Genomic DNA, 18,523 nt, shown 5'->3' with positions numbered 1-18,523 from the left:
TCTAGCTGAGATTTTACTTTATAGGGCATAGGGAAACAGTCTGACTTCTTTCTTGAACTTCTCTTACATATTTCCACTTTCTAATGGTATATGCATTCTCCCTTTGTTACCGCATGCAGATTCACAGTTGACATGAGTAGGTTCTTTGAAAATCATCTTGAATGGTAATAAATGACTTTATAATTCTGTCATGTGCAAATAATGAGAAGCTATAGGGAAGCAGTCCACAGGGGCCTGGAAGAAGGAGGGTTGGTTTGTACTTGGACAGTGGTAACCAGCTCTTTCAAGGATGAGGACCTTTTTTTTTTTTTTTTTTTAAATTCAAAGCAATACTCAGACACTTGCCTGGCAGGAGGGATTTCACGATCATGAAGGCGGTTTCCCCAGGGCGATGCTTATTCATTGCTCTCTGGATCAGCTGACCCCTATGATTTCTCCAAAGGTGGGGAAACAGCTACATAATTTGTGGTAATGGGGCACTCTCCTGTGAATAATAATAATAAAAATAAAATTAAAAGCAATGCTCAGGCCCCACATAATCAGAGATGAAAATTAGTCACTACCCAATGATTGAGATAATAAATAATGACATATAGAATGTATTATATGATAATAACATAACAATGACAAAAAAATCTTCTCATGTTTTAAATGCATTTGTATTTTATTTAACATATCAGTATCTACATTCCTTTGCAGAATAATAATCTAAATCCATGACAGATAGTGTAGCATAGTAGCGAGAGAGTTAGACTTGGAGTCAGGAAGTCCTGAGTTCAAAGTCTGTTTCTGTCACTTTCTATACGATTATGGAAAAATCCCTTAATTTCTCTGAACCTCCATTTTCTCATCTGTGAAATGGAGATAATAGCCATAGCAGCTAGATCACAAGACTAGCATGAGGCTCAAATAAGTCAATATACATAAAGCTCATTTCAAATCATAAAGTGCTACAAAACTGTTGATGATTAGTATATGGGGAGATGTTGCTTATTGAGTTCACAGAGACAGGTTTTCTTATTCATGGATTCTCAAATGGGATCCCATTTAATGCTTCTACACTTCCTTCTCTCTAAGAGTCCCTTAGTTGGAAACTGCTTAGATTATATACTGGATTGTTTAGCAGAAACTTGACCATCATATATCAACTGCTCAATAAATCTCAATTATATGCCAGGTCCTGTGCTAGACAAGCATAGATCAAATGGAACCGTTTCTGTTCTTCCCAAAGCTTACGTGACTTCAGGACAAAAAGATATATACATATAAGTATACACAAGAGAAGCTTATTCATATTATTACAATTATAATAACAAATAAAAGTAGCTAGGATTAATACAATGCCTTAAGTTTTCCAAAGTACTTTTCCTATGTCCATTTAATCTTTTAAACAACTTGATGAAGTAGTCACCAAAACTATCCTAATCTTACAGAGGAGGAAACTGAGGAAAACAGTCACATAACTAATAAGCATCTGAGGCAAGATTTTAATTTGAAATTCCCTGATTCTGAATCTAGCACTCCATTCTGTACCACCTCTTTGTCTCAAAATACATACAACAAATACAAAATCATTTTTTTGAAGGGCAGACACTAGTCGGGTGAGGGAGATGAGAAAAGACTTCATGCAGGAGGTCTGTTAGAAGCTAGAGATTCTAAGATGCATAAACAGAACTTTCCAGGCACGAGGGATAGCACATGCAAGGACACAGTGATGAAAGATGGAAGGTCTTATAGGAGGAGCAACAAGAAAGCCCAGGTCTGCTGGTGGATGGGGAGTCATGGTACCAGTGGTTTCTGGGAATAACTTCAGAGAGATTTCCTTCCTTTTCTGAAATCTGACAACTGCTCTGGAGGGAGAGAGTGTGTACAGAGACACGGGGGCAAGTAGAGGAAAGTATATGGTCATTATCAGATCTAATGTAATTTAAAAAAAAAATTATGAAAATGAACATGTACCAACACAGGCAGATGCCTTTTTAATCTGTCAGCATATTCTTTGCATTCAGGCATAAACATTATTATCACACTCAGTGTGTTCCTGCAAAAATTATCAAAGTCCTCAAAATGTAGCCTCTGTGGTTTTGAATTGAAGATGAATTTCGGGTGCCACAATGTGCAAACAAGCTAAGGAGGGGAGGGGGAGGTGACAATCAGACTTTTCATTTTTCCAGATGATTAGCTAAGGTTTCCCTCACTAACATTGGATGAAAAAGGGTAAATATTTTGTATTGAGTAAAATACAGCCTTGTGGCACATCCTTGGCCTTGATAAAATTTTCCACTGTAATTCACATAAAATATTAACTGGTGATGAAAAGGAGACACCAGGAAGGGGCCCCGGCATCATTTCCGAGATTTCCGAGATTAATCACGGCATCCTGAACTCTTGTCATTGGGTGTTCGGGGGCATGTTGGGGAAGGGGCATTAACGCCAGCCTCTTGGTATTTATAGCCTTGACCTTTGCATTATAGCCGCCTGCTCTGAGGCGCAGTTATTTCTAATTGCTTTATGTGCCCATGGAGATCCTCTTTTGGCTCTGTTAGTTATATACAGTACCGAAGCACATATGTTTGCCCAATGAATCTTTCACTGACTTGATATTTATGGCAGCATTGGAATATGAGGGGTGGGAATGTTGCATTTTGGGGGGGACGCGTGTGCGTTGTGTGTTTGTGGAAATGGTTTCTGCTGTCTGCATAGCTATATACTTAATGAGGTGACAGGAAGAATTAAAAGTGACAGATTGTTTTGACGGCACTGGGGTCCTGAGAGATATATTCTCCTCTAATACAACTCAATAAACCCAGCTTGTGTGAAGCTCTGTGGGTGTGATTCATGGCTGCAGCAGGGCTACTCACGGAGCTTTAATGAGAGATGGTCTTGGGCCAGGCTTTGGGGAATTGGGACTGCTGTCAGAGGGTGGAGAAGCAACGTGCTCCTGGATGGCTCCAGAAATTCACCAGGACCAGTTAAGTTGCAAAGACAAGGTACAATTGTGGATTTTTTAACCTGGATTCCATGGACTCATTTGATTTTTTTTGATAATTGTATGATGGTATAATTGGTTTTTTTTGTAATCCTATGCTTTGTATTTTATGCATTTAAAAACATGATCCTGAAAAGGGGTTCGTGGGCTTCATGACTGCCAAAAGGGTCAGTGAAACAACATTCTCAATAACCATGAGATTACTTTAACACTTATTTGGAGTTGAATAGGCTGCTAGTGGAGCCACATGATTTCAGCCAACTCAACAACACCAAGTTTAATAACTGAAATAAGATCCATTATTCACTGCCCCATTGCATCTCAACCACCACCACAATTAACCACTGAATTTTTCAATTAAGTCACCCAATTAAATTTTACTCTAAATACTATGGCAGGAAATTATGTTAATACATTTTAGAAACATTTTTCAATAACTAGAGTTGGAACAAATAAATAAAAAGATGATTTTTCTGAGCATTTATATATGCATATGTATGTAGATAGAAAAAATAGAGAAAGAAAGAGAGAAAGAGAAAAAGAAAGGAAGGAAGGAAGGAAAGAAGGAAGAAAAGAAAAGAAAAGAAAAGAAAACTAGGGACTACTTAAGAACCATTCTCCTAGAAAGAACCAAGTTGATTTTGGTCTAGTGTAGACTCAAATTTCATCAGTGATGACTTTTTCCCCATTGTATTACCTGCTTACACAAACACTAATGGGTTTTGAGAAATCCTCATTTTCCCAGGGATTACATAGATTGGACAGTACTTCTAAAATGAACATCTAGATGTACAGGGTTTGGGAGAGCCATAGTGACTCTTACAAATGTCAATAGGGAATGGTATACCTATGCTGCAATTACTTTGATAAGTTTGGACACACTCTTTGCTTCTCATTTGCTGTTCATTATTTAACATTAGTACAAAACGAATTAGCCTTTCCTGGTAAAGTACAGACAAGTAATCCAACTGGATTACTGCTATTGGCCACAATTGCCATGGTTTGGGTGCATGGGCTCAGCCGTTCCCTGCCCAAACAATGTTCTGCCGTGTCAGACACATAATCTTTCTCTACTTTAGCTGGGCGAAAGCTCGTTCTGTTGGACATTTTGCAAGAAGCCCATAGCTTTTCCTGGGCTCTCTCAAAGTGTTTTGATAGATGCCTCCTCCAGGCATTTTTGCTCGAGAAATAGAATCTTTCCTGAGTAGACACAGCCTTATTTTCTTTCTGTCAAATTTCCCTAACATTTGAACTGGGAGGTGTGGCAGCTGTGAAGCACAGACCAATTTTCTGGTTTACTCTCAGCTTAATTTGCCACAGTATCCCATTCCTAAGCATCCTGGTTACTCAAGGTCTTCCTATCATAGACAAGTAATCTTTTGAAGTGCTTCTTATCTCTGGAGCCCCCGTCGTGAGCCCTGAACCCAATTATGTACTTTCTCATGATCATATTTTGATTTATCGGGTACAGATTTAAAATGAAAGATCAAGAAATAACTGAACCAGAGTAATTTCAGATGTCAAGAACTAGTTATTCTTACAACAAGTTCCCAGGTCTTGACAATGTCGGCTGTTCACTGTTTGGTTTGATTCCTCCTGAGGAGGGGAAACAGGGGACCAAGGGGTTTAAAGTGACTTTGTACTGAAGAAGCAACATATGCTTTTGAGCCCTGCAGCTGACATTGGTTCTGTTGTAGTTTTTTATTTTTTTTTCTTGAGAAACCTGCAGAGGTATTACTGCCTGTCACCACCCGTGGGCTTCTATTTAAGCAATAGCCTAGAGGAATCTAAATGGGGTAAGGAAGGGGATAGAAAGTGAGGTGAAAAACCTAGGGATAGAAAGACTCATGACAAAAGTCTCCTGTGAAAAGGAAATCATTACTCCAACACAACATTTTTTTTTACCAACATTCTGAAATGTAAAAAGAGCTTCCCTTGTCCCAGTTTCAATCATTTTCTTTCTTCCTTCAAAAGAAAAAAAAAAAAATACTAGGCAAACAACCTAGTCCAGAGATATACAACAAGTCTCCTAAATCAGCACTCTATTGAGGAAATTTAAAACAATTCTGAGGAACTCATGTATCTAGGATAAACTCTGAGTTAGCCTAGAAGATAGATCCCTCTACACAATCAGTTTGGATTAAGGTATAAGCAAGTATTTTCTATATTTATTGTCTTCTATTGATGGTAGCGGTCATTTGGGTGAAAGGTAATGATTTTATTCTGTTTAAATGACCTAACATATTGTGCACTGTTAATTTTTATTATTCTGTTCTGTGCCATTTTATAGCAATGATAAAGGTTAGTAAAATTAAAAACTCATCCACTGAGATATGACTTACTTTTTGGTGGCAAAAAAGAAGTGATAATGTTAAAACTAAACACCCATGATTCTTGTTACTCTTAGAGATCAAGCAACTGGCCTCTTCTGTGGAACATGAGTAAACCTTGTATAAAAATAGTTATTTGGGGGTCACTAAAGTTTTGATGTTACTTAGCCAGCAGGCTGGTATTTTTATGTAGAGAGACTTGGCTTCTATCTTAAAGAAAATAAATTAGAGAGCTCTGAATAAATTTGTACCGTGCCCCTGAGTGTGTTAGTCCTGAACATATGCCAAAATAAGATTCCTCACTGACCTTTGCTGAAGCCCAACTTAAGACTTCCGATGAATTTGGAACTTGGTAAGAAGTAAACTTCTTACCATTACCACCGATCTTTGTAATGTGTTTTAACTTTCAGAAAGGAAATCAACAGCCTAGGGATCATAGGATTCAAAATCGTAATGGCCCTTGGAAAATATTATGCTAAGCAAAAGGTTAAATTGGCTGAAGGTTGTGGAATGAGAAAGTAGGCACTGAAAATTCCAGGCTAGCATTTGGAATTGTGCCCAAAGAGTCATAAAATTGTTCATATCCTTTGATTCAACAATATCACTGCTAGGTCTATATCCCAAAACCATCCGAAAAAGGGAAAATGTCTCATTTGTACAAAACATATTTATAGCAACTCTTTTTGTGGTGGCTAAGAAGTGAAAAATCAAAGGGGTGTCCATCAACTGGACAATGGCTAGACAAAATATTGTATATGATTGTAATGGAATACTATTGTACTATAAGAAATGACAAGCAGGGTGATTTCTGAAAAACCTGGAAAGATTTATATTAACTGATGCATAATGAAGAGAATGGTACCAGAATAGTGTAAATTGTAACAGCAATATTGCTCAATGAAAGACTATGAATAATTTGGCTATTTTCAGCAATAGATCCAAGAAATGATCCAAGAAAACCTAAAAGGATTAGTGATGACACATATTATTTGTCTCCAGAGAAAAGACTGATATTAATTCAATAGAAGCTAAAGTATGCTATTTTCATTTTATTTCTTTTATTTTTTAATTTGAGTTTTCTTGTATAAAGTGACTAATATGGAAATGTTTTGCATAATTGCACATGGTTAACCCATTTCTGATTACTTAACAGGGAGGGGATAGAATAGAAGGGGGGGAGGATCGCAATATTGGGAACTCAGAACTTTAGATAAAAATGTTTTAAAAAGAGTCCCTTCTTAGAGAGTCACTGGCTACCATCAACAACCATGAGATGCTATTACTTTGATAAGTTTGGAGAAGAGAAGTTAGTATCATGATCTTAGAATTATAACCTTTTCCCCTAAAGGTTAGAGATGTATGTCTTTGGTAAATCTTAGTGCACCTATTCAGTGAGAGGAATTATGTCCCATCCCCTGAAGATAAGAGAAGTTCCTTTTTGAAATCAGTGTATTTAAAATATCTTTTTTTCTAAAGTTGCTTGAGCAAACCAGACATTGATAAATATGAGTAATGTCAAATTTTTCACCAGAATCCTTAATGGTTTGACTGACCTTAGGTACAGTATATTGTTTCTCCTTCAATGATCATTTATGATTCATTTTTTTTTTATTCAGAAAGATTCACCTTTTTTCTTAGATTTTAGTGTGAATTGTACTCTTGGTATTAGTATTTGCCTCAAGGACAATGTGATTAGCAGTTTCTTCTCTTCCATTGTTTTCCTTAGTACAAAAGCCTTCTTAGATTTCAATAGAATTGATGGAATGGCTGGATCATGACAGACACTAACTTCCTTTCGATATTCCCAGTGTTATGAGAAAGACACACAGAAAGCCATAGAGACCATAGTTTATATTTTCAATGGGTTTTAGTGCTATGAAATCAATGACTTCTTTAGAAACCTTTGAAATTATGAGAAAAATGATCTTTGAAAAAATCCATCAGACTTTAGAACATAGAACTAGAAGAGACCTCGTTCTTGTTTTTTGTTGTTCATTTATATCCGACTCTTCATGATCCCATTTGGAATTTCATCAGCTAAGATATTGGAATGGATTGCCATTTCCTTCTCCAGTTTTTTTTGTTTGTTTGTTTGTTTTGTTTTGTTTTGTTTTGTTTTTTTTACAGATCAGGAACTGAGACAACAAGGTGCAGTGGTTTGCCCAGGTCACACATCCAGTAAGTATCTGAGGCTGGATCTGAACTCATGAATATGAGTCTTCCCCATTCCAAGCTTCTTGGTCTATCCACTGAATGACCAGCTGTCCCATAAGAGACCTTAGAGAGCATCTGATCCAATTCTGTCATTTCACAGATGACAAAATGAAGCCTAAAGAAGGAGAATCACTTGCTTAGAGTGAATGTTCAGTGTTCTGCTGACTCTGCCAGTGATGACTCTCTGCCTGTATATTATGGACAGTATTTTTATTAGAAGCTGCTCCTTTAATTTCTGTGACATGTAGTGATTTGGTCTCACTGGCTAGGGCCTTGTCTTTGGCCATTATGGATGTCAAATCTAGTTTACTCAGGAGGCTCTCCTGGAAGGCTTCATAATGAACTCTCTATACAAGGTGATCCTGCGACATGTCATCTAACAAATCCCTAAAGACAGGTGCACAGCTCCCCTCTGTCAGCAGCAACACCCTCCTGCAGCCATCACACGCTCTCTCAGAACTTTGGGCCACCTTGAAGATCACGCGGGGTGGCTGAAGAAACACTTCCACACAAATGGTCATTGATGGAAGAACGCTCCCCACCAGTAAAACACAGACATCTAAAGCATTTTCTACCAAAGAAAAATGGCTCCTCTTAATCTCCCATTCTTATAAAACTTACCATCTCAAGGTTCCCATCATGATTGGCTCTTTGTGGCCATCTCTGTGTACGTTCCCCCTTGTTAAAGATCTCTTCCCAAATTCCAGTTCCCATCCCACTCCCCACATCCCAACCCCCCATCTTATTTCTTCAGAACGAGCACTAAATCAGAATCCATATCCTGATTCCCGTAGGCAGCTGACACATTGATATTCTTGCTGGAAGATGGCCTTTGCCAAACTTGACATTGCTCAGATTTATAGACAGCAAATTATTGATCATGTAACTGTATGGGTCTAAATGATCATCCTAGAGAGAGGGGCACTGCAAATTCAGTGCTTCCAATACAAAATTTATTTCACCTCTGAAATGTTTTAATTGTTCTTAAAAACCCTGCTTTTGAGTGATCTAGACAATGTGGTGGTTCTCTTACACAAGAGGCAGCTAAGTGATGCAATTGATAGAATGTTGAAGACCTGAGTTCAAATCCAGTTTCACTTACTAGCTGGGTGACTCTGGATAAGCCCCTTTATATCTGTCGCTTTCCATTTATTTTACTACAAATGAGGTTGATAATATCATCTACCTCTCTGGGATGTTATGAAGATCAAATGAGAAAATATTTGTAAAGTGCTTTTTAACACTTAAAGGGCTATAATAATGACAATATTAATATTTGTTAGTAGTAAGATATATTAATAATCAATTATGAACACCTAGCATTATTATTCATGCTTTAATGGATTTATGATTTCATGCATGCAAGGGCTGCCTTCAACAAGGCAGATGTATGAATAGATCCCAAGCCAAGCCCCATTTGGGCATTTTTTGGGTCCTGATTGACTCAGGTTGAATATAAATAGCAGTTATTTCTGCTTTGACCAGAAACCTGAGGGTCTTCCTTCTCAGATTAATTTATTTCTGTACTTAGATTCTTTTTTTTAGACTAGGTAAAAGGGGAGATTCTTTGGCTCAGTTGTTACCTAACTTTAATCACTGAATGGTTGTCTGAGACCTTTTGAAGGACTTAACTTAAAAAGGTCAACTTCTTCCATTTCATGAAGGGTCAATGCCTGTCATCTTGATCTATACCTTTCCACTGGACCCAGATGGGTTCTAGAGGGGAAAGTGAGGCGGGTGACCTTGCCCAGCCCTCCCTCACTTAAAACCAATTCACTTGCATGTCACGGTATCACATCCCTGATGTCTTGGTCCTCTTTGAAGGATAAATTCAGATCACTACTAATTTACTGCTTCTCCTGTGTAGCTCCCAACAACAGTGACCTCCCATAAATCCTCCCCTGATTCCACCCATTATTCTGTGGGTGGGTTGGGTTACACCCAATATTATGTGATTCTTCCTCTAGAATTCTTAAAATTGTACAGATATTAATGGACTACACCACTAGACAAGTCCACTAGCTAGCCCTCACTCTTACTACATGGTCACTCCATCTATAATTTCAGCAACATATCTTTCTGGTGTCATTTTTAATGCCATTACATTTGTGCAATTTTTTTTGATAACACAATGCAGTTTATTGCTTCTGTTATTGACGTTTGGATGACTCATAGCTTTTTTTTTCCTTTGGAGACTATAATATTTCATGATTTGTAGTCATATAATATCATTAGAAGAATATTGCTGTTAAAAATAAGGACCTTCATTTCAGGGAGAAGGTTGGAGTAGGGGTGGAGAGGTCATTTAAAGCACTATTTGATTTCCCAAAGGCCTTCAGTTTACTGACTTTCTCCTATTAAATTCTAATTCTACCTTATTGTTGGTGTGTGGGATCTATCTAAGATAGATACTAACATTTTAGGTCTTTGAGTTGGCCAATCTCCTATATCTCAGAGCCTAGACAATAGACAGTCTTCATTTACTTGGTTCTTATATGGCTTGATAGTTCCAACTCTAGAATGATCCTTAATTTTATTTAGGATGCACAAGGATAGAACATTAAGCCCAGAACCAAGAAAGTCAAGTTCAAATCTGGCTTTAGACACTTATTGATCTCATGGGCCTGGATAAGTAATTTTGCTTTTATCTTTTTCATCTGAAAATGAGAATAACAATAATTCCCGGTTCCCAATATTGCTGTGAGAATAAAATGAGATTATTTGTAAATTGCTTTGCAAACCTTAAAGCACAATATAAAAGCATAAAATAAAAAACTATCATCATCAATTATCATCACTGTCATCACATTATCCCTTACAAACAATAAGATATTAAAATAAGAGAAAATTTGGGGAAGGCTTCAGTAATTTTTTGATATGTTAAATTCAAATAATGAATTAATCACCTATTACACATAAAGTTCTTTTCAAATTGATTGGGAATCAAAGATAAAAAATATTTGAAAAAGTGGGGCAGCTAGATGGTAGAGAGAGTCCTGAAGTCAGAAAGATCTGAGTTCAAATGTGGCCTCAGACACTTAATACTTCTTAGCTATGAGTCACTTGACTCAAATTGCCTCAGCCAAAAAAAAAAAAAAAAAATATTTGAATAAGAAAAAGAGAGTGTAGACCTAGTATACACAGTGTCATTCTGGGTTCTGCATCTATATTTATAGTAGTTACCAGCATGCTATAGGCCCTGCTGTGACTCTCAATGCCTACTATGTTCTTCGACAAAAAGACAAAGTTGAGGCACTTAGTAGCTTATTGCAAAAACACAGTCCATGTGAGGGACTTGCTAATCTGGGGATGCTTCCCCTATTGTCAAACAGTATTAGAAAGGTAAAGATGGACTCACTGCTAGTATGTCATTGTGAACAGAAACAACTGGTTCTTCCTATTGAAACTTCATCGGTATAATGTTGGAGTTTAGACACAAAATGTCAGAAAGTACCAAGACAGCACCTGTTTTCTATTAGGGAACAATGTCATCTTCAGGAAGGAATACCTTGTAAACTAATAAACCAAACTTTATTGTCATCTCCAGAGTCGGGAAGTTCTGAAATGCCCCTGATGGCTGTGTCTTTCTAATTTGTATGGATTTCAAGCTGTCCATGAAACTCTTTCCACATATCCTCTGATCCATTCAACTGGTATTCCTATCAAAACAGAAATAAGGTTCATTAAGAACAAGGAATGGCTTGTTTCTAATGAACCCATGCTCGATTGTAATGCCTTTCTTCGTTTGTGCTCACAAACCATACTGTAATAATGAAGCCCAAAATTTCACCAAGAAATAGATTTTTTTTTTGCTTTAAAAAAATTGAATAACATTTCCCCATCTCCAAGTCCTTAAATACCTCTCCCATTCTCCATAATTCCTTAGAGATAGATGGAAATAGTCCAGCAATCACATCTTCTTGGGATTCATTTACTCTCAACGCCTGAATGCCTTTAATACTATCTACTTATGTCTCATTTGGGTATTAGTAAGCTGCTAGGATATGGTTCAAATAAGGCCAAAGGAATGAGATGGAGCATGGGGAAGTATCGTAGACTTGAATCATGAAAGGCCTATTTAGAATCCTGGCTTCAACACTTCCTGGCTGAATCAGTGTAGGTAATTCATTTAACCTTTCCAAGCTTCAGTTTCCCCATCTGTAAAATGTGGGAAATGTTCCTCTCACTATGTACTTAACACATTTGTTGGGAAGAAAGTGCAGTTCTAGAACTGTTAAGCATGTTTATTATTATTCTAAAATGGAGTTTGTAAAGGTTGGTTCACTTTAATGAATGAATTTTTAAAAGTTCCCTAATGAGCCTTCTACCAAGTTACTATTCTCTGTACTTGGACTTATGAAGAGCATTTGGTTACTGTTTTATAATCTTTGCACTCATCCCTTCTCTGATGTGTACTATCTATGTGACCTTAGACAAGTGACTTTATATCTCTGTGCCTCATTTTCCTTATCTGCAAAATGAAAGGGTAGCCTCTAAAGTTTTTTTCCCCCCGAAATCCAGACAGATGATGCTATGATCTTGGGTTTTAAGTTCCTATTTACCATTTTGTTTTGACTTCTATTATGATGATCAATTTCCTCAGTAAAAATTGTTGAGTCTATTCTATTTATTTTCCCTTGTCTGGGATCATATTTCTATCCCTTGATCTTCCTTTTGTTCCTAATGGAGTTAAAAACCAAACTGTCTATTGTTGTTATTGCTTTTTTGGAGTCATTACAGTCATGCTCTCTTATACTTTAGACTAAATAATGTTTATGCTTCCTTTCTACTCTAAATCTCTGAGCCCATGTACACTCTTCATTCTATTCTTACAAGATCATGTCCCACTTGGTAGTTATCTTCAGTCACTGCCTTCAATTCCATTCCTTATGCATGTTCTTTTAAAATCTGAGTTCAGAGGTAAATTCTCTCCCCCAGTCACATCTCCCTTTTTATGTAATAGAACCACTGTTACTTGGTCTCTCTATTTTTTTTTTCTTGAAAGTCTTCTAAGTCTCCTAGTCTGACTTCTGTCTTAAAGACTCAGGCTATAGGATTTGACCTATTATATTTCAGAACTCTTTGAAAACCATTCATCAAAAATCTAGGGCAATGTATCTGGATCTAAACTATATCAAAGCCCAGTCATATATCTAAACTCTCCATGGACTTTTCATGCCTTGCACCCTAGTCTCAGCTTAGCATCTCTCAGCATCTGAAGGAATGGAGATGGAAAAGCTGAGAAAAGAAAGGAGATGGAGATCCACAAGATAGGATGTAGCAATGGGAGGAAAATAAAATATAATTTCAGATGATTGGAAGAGACTGGGTAAGAAAGAGAAATAGGAGCTAAAGGAGGGTTTCATTTTAATTTTATGGTTTTTAAAAAGAAAGAACCATTGGTAGGTAGAATATTATGAAGTAGTAAAAATTTTATTACAGACCAACAATTAAGGAAATGGTCTATCTTTTTAACAATGCACTGATTCCAGCTAATTCTAATAGACTTGTGACGGAGAGAGCCATCTGCATCCAGAAAGAGACTATAGGAACTGAATGTGAATCATAACATAGTGTTTTCACCTTTTTTGTTGTTTGCTTTCTTCTTTCTTTCTTCTTTTTTTTCCATTTTTGATCTGATTTTTCTTGAGCAGCATGATAAATGTAGAAATATGTAAAGAAGAATTGCACTTGTTTAACATATATTTGATTACTTGCTATCTAGGGGTCAGAGGTGGGAGAATGGAGGGAGAAAAATTTGTAACACATGGTTTTGCAAAAGTGAATGTTGAAAACTATCTTTTCATTTATTTTGAAAATAAAAAGGTATTATAAAAAAAAAGAAATATGGTCTAAAGTCTATATCTAACTCTGCCCTACCTTTTCATTATCTTTCCCGTGGTGTGGTCACTACATCTTAAACTTACCATCATTTTCATTTTACTAACCATTTGCTACCTGTGTAACCCTGGGCAAATCTTATAATATCCTTGGGTTTTGGTTTCATCATCTGTGAAAGGAGTCAGATAGATGACCTCTGCCTTTCCTTCTAGCTCTGTCTCTGATCCTAAGACCTTATTTATTGTCCAAATTTTTTAAAAAAAGAAAGGATCCCCTTCAGAAAAGTTCTGTCCCTTCCTCTACTTTCTGAAAGAAAATAAATATCAATTGAAATTAAGAATTTATCAGCTACTCAACTTTTAACACAGAGAGAACTACAGTAAATATTGCTCATGCTTCATTTAAAAAGAGAACCGATAACATAATGGGTGATGTCTTGACTTGGGTGTGAATCAATTTAATTGAGGCAGAGTTAAACAAAATCATCAGCCACACAGTTTCTTCTAGCTTCTGGTGACAAGACAAAAGTCAGGTCAGTAAATACTCATTAAGTCAAAGTCAACCTCTACTTCTCATCATAAATTTATCATGGCTCTGTTCCAACTTTGTGATCTTTGTTAGGAACTCATTATCTCTTATCTTTGTTTGACCCAATGACCCATAATACATTCCCACTATAATCTTGTCTCTGTTTCTTTTTCCTTTTTCCTTCACATAAATGTTGTCCCTCAGAATTTTCCATCCTGTTTCTAAATTTCCATATAGGTACCTATCTATTTGACATAATAAACTGTCCCACCGGTCATTTGCTTTGACCTGTCTTTTTTGAACAATTTATACAGCATTTTGCTCTTTCACTGTATGTCAGTCACAGGACATATTGTACCAAGTCCCTGTATGACTTGGAATTCACTTTATCACATTTTTACTCACCTCACTTTATTAGCCATATTCCATATATTACTGTATACATGGAAGTACAAAATTTCCAAGTTAGAAGCTAGGGAATAATCCTTGAACGATATTGTCTAAAACAGATCTAACACATAACGCGTACTTTGCTTCAACATTTCAGTAAAAGAGGTTTACTGTTACCCAGTATTTCTTGCATTTTTGGGAGTACAAAATTTCCAAGTTGGAAGCCAGGAAATAACTCTTGAACAATATTGTCTAAAACAGATTTAACACATAGAGTACTTTGCTTGAACACTTCAGTGAAAGCGGTTACGTTACCCAGTACTTCTTGCACTTTAGGACAGCTAGTCATCAAAACATTTTTCCTTATGTTGTTCTTTGTGACTTTCAGATGCTCATTCTCATGAGCATCATCTATGTTCCATGTTCATTGCCCCTTACTAATTGCTGAGTATCACTACTGCTATTTTTTTCCCCTCTAGCTTAGGAATTTTTGAAATCTAATCTAGTTGAATGAATATTTGAAAAGATATTACTACATGCTGAACACAGTGCTTAGTGATTAAGCCATGAGTACAAAATAAAAGCATCCCTACCCTCAATGAGAAGATGTATTCATAGGGTGAAAAAAACAAAGCTAAGAAGGGTGGTGGTCAAGGAAAAGGAAAGTCATCAGGAGGATGAGAAGAACCATGTAGAAGTACTGGTGTATACTAGTCCTAGGAGGGAAGACTGAAATTATCTAATAATGGTTCCAGAACTAGAAGAAGGAAGGAGGAAGGTTGTTGGAGGGTATCAAGCGGAAGCAAAGTGAAGGCAGCTAGCAACAGTATGACCAAAAACTAAATTGAAGTATGACTGGAGTTGGACCCAAATGCAATGAGTGATGGATGGTAACCACCAATTATATCTGGGTCCTTTCCTCCATTCCCTTCACTTCTTATTTTATGCTCAATTTAAAATAAGGCAGCCTCCACAAAAAAAGTAACTTCCTAAGTCTCATTAGTTATGTTCCATCCCAGATCCCAGAACCAGGAATTCTGTATTTTATGGCACGATGCAGAAACTCAGATGCTATCAACCATCTTAATCATCTTATATAGTTTCTCTTTGAAATTCTTACCTTTAATTATGAGCAGTGAAGAAACCTCTGCAAAAAGCCCCAAGAAACACCTCTATTTTCTTTTGAGTGGTTTGTAATTCTCAAAGATACTTTCCTTCTTTTTGCTGGTGGAATTACTTAATCTCACACATAGAATTAGAAAAGTTGAGCAGTCTTAAGTTTAATGTTTCTCGTACTCTATGTTGTCTTCCCCCATTAGAATGTAAGCTCACGAGAAGGAATTATTTTTCTTTTTACTTGTATTTATCTTTTTAACAGTAAACACAGTGAGGAGCATATAATACTTGCTTGGTAAATATATGGTGACTGAGTTTCAAAGTACTCTCACCTTCCCAGTAGACACAATTGGAAGATATCACACCTCGTTCCTTTTTCCATAGATCAACAGATTTCTTATTTTTTGTTCTCAGAGCTACTAATGGAAATGAGACCAGGCATATTACGTAGACATTATTGAAACCTTTATTTCCTGTGGAACAGGAAGTTCTATCTCTTCTTAAGAAGATCCAATGTAATTCTCTGTTGCAAAGTCATCCTTCCTAACATGCTTTAGCTACTCAGTTTCTTTTCTGGGTTATATATATATATATATGTATATGTATATATATATGTATATGTATATGTATATATGTATGTATGAAATATTTAACAATCAGCTCTGCAGGAGAAAAATCACCTAGGACAGACTTTTAAATTTAATATCATTAGCATTGCCTTCCTCACAAATCACTACATTTATTATTTTTTTCAGATGAAGAATGTTTGCATTGAAAATTGAATAATGGTTGGCAGAGGCAAGGGTGGCTCCCACATATCACCAGTTTTATATTGTTCTACTTTTTAACCTATTGATCTTAATTACCACGTTGGATTGCTCTTTGTCTTTTTATGATCTTTTAGATGACACCTACTATGTGACAGTTACTATACTGAAATCTGGGGATACAAAAATAAAATATTCCCTGCCCTGAGGAGCCAAGGGTCTACGGTTGGGTCTACTGTTGCCCTCAACAAATTGGAGCCCAATCATCCCTCTTATCCTTTTGATTTTTGTCTGGCAGAGAGACCTATGTACACTTACAACTCACATAATTCATCATAGACTGCTGTGGCCACAACCAAAACAATTCCCGCTGGTTACCAGAATGATCTTTCATTTCTATCTTTCTTACCCTATGCTTATTGAAAATGAGACTCTATTGTGACTCTCCTCCATCAAAAATAGATGGTACAAATCATCACAGCAAAGAACCTTTTTCCTGAACCATGTGAAGAGTGAGAAAAAGGGAACTCAGGAACAGCAGATTTCAGAGGTTGCAAATAGTCCTCTTCTTGGGCTTTCTGTCCTTATCTTTTAGTGTCTCAGTAACTCGCACCATCCTGTTTCTCCAATGATAACAGCACTCTCATTCAATAGGTGCCTTAAAAAAGCTCTGATGGAAAAAAAATATATAGCCCAAGTTCATTGCCTTCCTTCTACTATTCTCTCTCTCTTACAGCCAGTTCTTTCTACTATTACAATTGATGCCATGGAGTATGTGCACCATACTGATCATATATGAAATCATTCTTTCTTAGTGATTTAACAATGGCAGGGGTATAATAGACATGGAAAGGAGAGACAGAGAAAGAGAGAGACAGAGATACACACATAGAAATAGAGAGACAGAGACAGAAACATTGAGACATGCACAATGAATAGCAGTAAAAGAGTTATTTTCCCATAATGCACAAGTACAGGACCTGATTGTAAAAGAGTAAGAATGGCTGGAAACAAGAATGCAAGAGGGATGTGGAAATGGGAGAGAGATAAACGAGGTTATGGCCACAAGTGGAAGTGATAGTATTTATAATAGTGAGAAGGGATGGGATTACAGTTACAGTGGTGAGGAGGGATGGGAAAGTCATCGAAGGGGCTAAACTTCAGGGTCAATGGATCAGAAGAGGCAATATCTAAGCCTTTACCCAATCCAGGTACATTGGAAAGAACAAATGTCATTTGTAGTTGGAAGATTTGCACCCTAGTGTTATATCCTTTTTACTATCTGGATAATCCTGAATAAATTATGTGCCTTCTCCAGATTTTAGTTTTGTCATCAGCAAAGTAAAAGTGGCAAGACTGAGATTTCCAGCACTCTACTGCTAATTTATGATCAGGTGATCTTCCACTGTAGCCTTACTAATGAGCTTTCCTCATTGAGTGAATTTGTCTCTGTGGGGATGATGGAGTGAGGGAATGACTTTGTTAGAGCTACTATAAAGTTATTAGAATAGGAGCCGATTCTTATTTAAGCCTTGATATATTTGTGCATATAAACACATAGGTATGTATGTAATATACTTCTGTAATATAGAATATATTACATAAAATATATAATAGACAACATGTATATGTATGGACATATTACATACATACTTAAATATATATGTGTGTAGTATAACATAGTGCCTGGCACATATCAAAGATTTAATAAGTGTTTGTTGATTGATAATTCATTGATTATATGTACATATATACATATATATGTACATATATATATGTACATATATATGTATAGACATATAAACATAAACATGGATGCATATAATACTCATCAATTGTAGAGAGCCACATACATATTTAGAACATGCATGATTAAGTGTAAACTTTGATAGCCAAAACCCAAATAATTCTTGCAGGTTACCAAAATAATCCATTATTCTCCTTCTCACTCCATATTTAGTATAATTGAGACTCTTATAATTGACTCTTCACTTTCTGACATACATATATCTATACACAAACACACACATGTCTGCATGTATACTCTATGTTTTAAAAAATGCTTATCGGTCGCCATGTTTGTTGGCCAGTAAGTTAATGTTGCTGTGACATATGATAGGATAGTCCTGGAACTTTGTGGTCCTCCTCAGGCTTGTCCATCACACAGGGGCTCCACTCCCTTCTTATGCCCTGCCCCAAGCATTCCTCTGCTGTATTTTTGAAGGATTCTGCTGCTTTGCCCAAGGTCTGGCTCCTCAGAGTTCTGTTGCCATGGCTACCCTCCCCTCACTTTCAGTAGGCAGGGTACAAATAAGACTCAGAGGTGGAAATGGGGGGGGGATTGCTTT

The 18,523-nt window shown here is 36.6% G+C and overlaps 1 pseudogene; it reads left to right on the top strand.

The window, feature by feature from the left end:
* The first annotated feature begins 337 nt into the window (after positions 1-337).
* LOC127542223 (uncharacterized) lies at positions 338-487 on the top strand (annotated as a pseudogene).
* The last annotated feature ends 18,036 nt before the right edge of the window (positions 488-18,523 follow it).

The sequence above is a fragment of the Antechinus flavipes genome, chromosome 6 (genome assembly GCF_016432865.1).
Source record: "Antechinus flavipes isolate AdamAnt ecotype Samford, QLD, Australia chromosome 6, AdamAnt_v2, whole genome shotgun sequence".
Classification (NCBI taxonomy): domain Eukaryota; kingdom Metazoa; phylum Chordata; class Mammalia; order Dasyuromorphia; family Dasyuridae; genus Antechinus; species Antechinus flavipes.
This window is presented reverse-complemented; position numbering and strand designations above follow the sequence as displayed.